The sequence below is a fragment of the Rhinichthys klamathensis genome, unplaced genomic scaffold (genome assembly GCF_029890125.1).
Source record: "Rhinichthys klamathensis goyatoka isolate OS25496 unplaced genomic scaffold, OSU_Roscu_1.1 h1tg000721l_1, whole genome shotgun sequence".
Classification (NCBI taxonomy): Eukaryota; Metazoa; Chordata; class Actinopteri; order Cypriniformes; family Leuciscidae; genus Rhinichthys; species Rhinichthys klamathensis.
The window spans coordinates 318,368-322,756 of NW_026607136.1; the positions used below are offsets into that span (position 1 = coordinate 318,368).

At 35.2% G+C, this 4,389-nt stretch overlaps 1 long non-coding RNA gene across 1 annotated transcript; it reads right to left on the reverse strand.

Annotated features, from left to right (window-relative positions):
- Positions 1–330: 330 nt before the first annotated feature.
- On the reverse strand, positions 331–1,027 carry LOC130077176 (uncharacterized). Its single transcript, XR_008805711.1, has 3 exons — positions 943–1,027; positions 637–692; positions 331–371 (listed from the first exon to the last, which is right to left on the reverse strand). It is a non-coding gene; the product is annotated as an uncharacterized LOC130077176 (long non-coding RNA).
- Between the last annotated feature and the right edge of the window lie 3,362 nt (positions 1,028–4,389).

Consider the following 4,389-nt stretch of genomic DNA (forward strand, 5'->3'; position numbering starts at 1 on the left):
GAGATCACTTCCGGCGCTTTCCGGAAAAGACCGAACCGCCGGCGCCATCAGAGTACTTGGACGTGACTGTGTTTACAAGAGGTAAAAACGATATAAATACTGTTCATTTTCTCACACAAACCGCGCGTTTCATGTCGTAGGCCATCATGTGTACTTACATTTACGAATCATTAAATCATGTTTAATTTGGACTTCTCTGTGTATGCTCTTTGAGGAAGTGACCATAGACCTGCATTATATGACTGACAGACAAGAACGGTTTGACCTAAGGGAAACATAAGGGTGAACTTAAGGGAAAATTACACTTAAGGTGCTTTATGCAACCGGGCACTGGTCCTGAAGAATCACAGGGTCAAATGATTATATCTTATCTGGTAACAAGAGCATAGCCATAACTTTAAAAACTCTAATGATATCTTTACCCCCTGATATTGCATTGCGGATATAAATTCATTTATAATTTATAATTCATGATATAATACATTTTAAAGAGTATGAGCCACGAGTAAACTGGACAGATCTGTGAAAAATAACTTGCGTGCCTAAAGTTGTCGACCCCCTGAATTCAGCATTTAAAAGTAAAAAGAATTTCAAAATTTATCAGTAAAAAATACATAAAAATAAATAAATAAATACCTTTGAGTTGGACAGTATGGTGTCTGTCTCATTGGCCAACATAATTAAAAACACACCTAGAGAAAAAAAAAATATATATATATATACCAGTGACCATGATATCCTGTTATCATAATAGTTAAATTAATTATTATAACTATGACCATTATAACATTATATTTGCCGCCTATTTAGCCTACAGGCTTCTCAAGGACAATATCACTGAAAAAAACTGGGGTTAATGAATTTAAAGTGTGAGACTTCATTAAAAAGCATAAATCCTACAGACCCCCAACTTTTGAACAGTATGTTTGAGGTTTTGCTTACTAGTCGAGTTCATAGCCGTGGAGATTGTCTTGGACGGGGTGCAGCAGGCCATCAGCATGATGATCTTCTAGAACATAACATGCAATGTGTCACAGAGCCAAAAATGTTACATAGGATTTACAATAGAACATAGGGTTCATTACAAGGAAGCAAGCTAGAGATGAAATGCAGAAAAGATAAAGAATATATATATATATATATATATATATAATCTTAAGGCAATATATATTGTGCAATAAATGCATATGAAATTATTATCATGATTAAACAATAATTCCCCCTTTGTTGTGGAGGTTTTTTTTTCTGTCCCTCCTGAAATCACTTTTATTATCAATATTTGTAAGTGACGTCACTGATTAACAGTACGTTACAGTGAATTCTTTCAGGTTACAATCACCCATTGACAAATTACCAGCAAAACAAAACTATCAAAAACTGTTATCAACACAAAGATGTGGTTAAAACCCCAAACTTAAGTAAAACAAGAGCTCAAGTGTAACGTTAACTTAACTTACTCTTCTGAACACGGTTGAGATGCTAACGGACTTTTTCGAAGACACAAAACCATTTCAATAAAGTAAATTATGAAGGTAAATCAGTAGCTAAACTCGAGAGCACGTAGATGTGAATTTGAGAACTTGTACAATAAATATTCGTACTTGTATGTGAACATTTACACTTACAGCTCCGATGTGAAAACCTGTAAAATAAAAATCTGAACTTGAACGCTGAGATTTGCACTCGCAGACAATAGTCACAAACCTGTATTCTGAATCTGAAGCTGCAGACAAGCAGTCACAAATGTGTAAAATGCCATTCACAGAAATACAACGACAGACACAAACTTGTAAAATATATTTGCACTTCTTCTAACATTCAAATTCGCAGTACAACCTCAAATTGGCACTTGCAACTTCTCAAATCTGTCACTGCAAGTTCAAATTTCGCACCTTGACTTCTGCTACTCTTTTCGCGATATATGAGGTGCAAAACTGATTTGTGCACTTGTAACTCAGTGGCGGCGAGAGCGGAAGGGGGGCGGGAGCGGGGGTGTTCGAAGGAGCCGTTTTATTGGTTGGCGCCTAGCCAATGAAATGGGACTTCTATTGAATGCGATGATGTCACGAAACCCGCCTCCTCGTGGATGTTCTGAAACGCTAACATGGCTTAATGCATTAGACTAATTTAAAAGACATAAATTATATTATCAAACTCAGTAAACACAATAATGCATACTAGAGAAAAGCAGATGAGCACAGAATATGAACGCAACACGTTAACTTAAGACAGTGGTATGAAAAGACCAAACTCAGGAACCACCATAAATAAAGCATACAGAAAAGCAATTGAGCAGAAAATGAACGCAACTTGTTTAATTGTACGTTAAGCATTTTCCTCTCATAGAAAACCAAGAAAACGCTTAATGAGGCTTAATGGACCAACAGTTATATATGAATAGTTCAGATGCAAAAGCCTCTAAGTGCCATTTGAAATTTTCTTCTAGAATGATCATTTTTATCAAGCTTGTATATTTAAGACAAGTTCAGTAATTTCACTTAAATGGCAATGAAGATTACCTATTAATTATCATTTAAGTGAAATTACTGAACTTAAATATACAAGCTTGATAAAAATTATCATTCTAGAAGAAAATTTCAAATGGCACTTAGAGGCTTTTGCATCTGAACTATTCATATATATATATATATATATATATATATATATATATATATATATAAATTCGTTATACATTATTAATTAAACACAGGCAGCTGGTTTATTTGCACTGAACACAAATTTGCTTTCTTTTGTCATATTCTGTGCTCATCTGCTTTTCTGTATATGCATTATTAGTATGGTGTTAATATCACTAAGTTTGATAATATAATTTATGTCTTTTAAATTAGTCTAATGCATTAAGCCATGTTAGCGTTTCAGAACATCCACGAGGAGGCGGGTTTCGTGACATCATCGCGTACAATAGAAGTCCCATTTCATTGGCTAGGCGCCAACCAATAAAACGGCTCCTTCGAACACCCCCGCTCCCGCCCCCCTTCCGCTCTCGCCGCCACTGAGTTACAAGTGCACAAATCAGTTTTGCACCTCATATATCGCGAAAAGAGTAGCAGAAGTCAAGGTGCGAAATTTGAACTTGCAGTGACAGATTTGAGAAGTTGCAAGTGCCAATTTGAGGTTGTACTGCGAATTTGAATGTTAGAAGAAGTGCAAATTTGTATTACAAGTTTGTGTCTGTCGTTGTATTTCTGTGAATGGCATTTTACACATTTGTGACTGCTTGTCTGCAGCTTCAGATTCAGAATACAGGTTTGTGACTATTGTCTGCGAGTGCAAATCTCAGCGTTCAAGTTCAGATTTTTATTTTACAGGTTTTCACATCGGAGCTGTAAGTGTAAATGTTCACATACAAGTACGAATATTTATTGCACAAGTTCTCAAATTCACATCTACGTGCTCTCGAGTTTAGCTACTGATTTACCTTCATAGTAAATATTCAACAGAAGCGTATCAATTATACGTAAGAAATGTGTCAGGAACGTTTGTATGTATTATTTGTGTGATTTTGTTAACTAAACTTACCTGAAAGCAGTGAAAACAACAGGGAGAGACGCTAGTTTTGCTGTTTGTCAGTTGATGAGGTTTCCTCGTTTCCATGGTTTCCATCTGCTCGCGTGCGTGCGTCTTTGAATCAGACAGCTTTGAATGCGACTCAATGTTTACGCGCACGCGCATTGAAACCATAGAACAATTCAAAAGGCACGCAGAATTAAAACATTTAACAATTTAAAATATCATTAATTTTAAATCATGAATTTAAAAATCATTGTGTAGTTCTATGACCCATGTAATTTTTTTTTTTTTTTTACATTAAAAGAGAATATGAAAGCATACTGCTTTAAATGAAAGATGGTAATGAAATTACCGTCCCGTGACGTTGCAGTTTCGTTGCCAGCAAGTCATAAAATTACCAAGTTATTACGATTAGAGTACGTATCTGCGACGTTGTTGGTTATATTATAACCTTAGGAGGACGTACTGACGACGTTGTGGGTTGGTAATATGATGGTAATGAAATTACGGGCATGCGACGTAGTTACGTTGCCAGTAAAATTACAAAGTAATTACGATGTACACAATCATTTCGATCTTCAAAGTACCAATTTATAGAGGTAAATCCCCACAAGGGGGATGGGGCCCCAAGTCCCAGAGTGAGGTTTATTTGTTAACCATAACAAATAATTGTGTCTGATTGGTCTCAGTCGTTACATCAGTGATGCATTTATTAGTATCAATAATAAATAATTTTATTATAATAAATATACATCACTAATGAATACCAAAACAAATCAGTAAACCATTTCCATTGTTTTTATTGTGACAAATAAGTTAATTTTATTTAATAAATACGTAACACTTTCTATGCAGTCC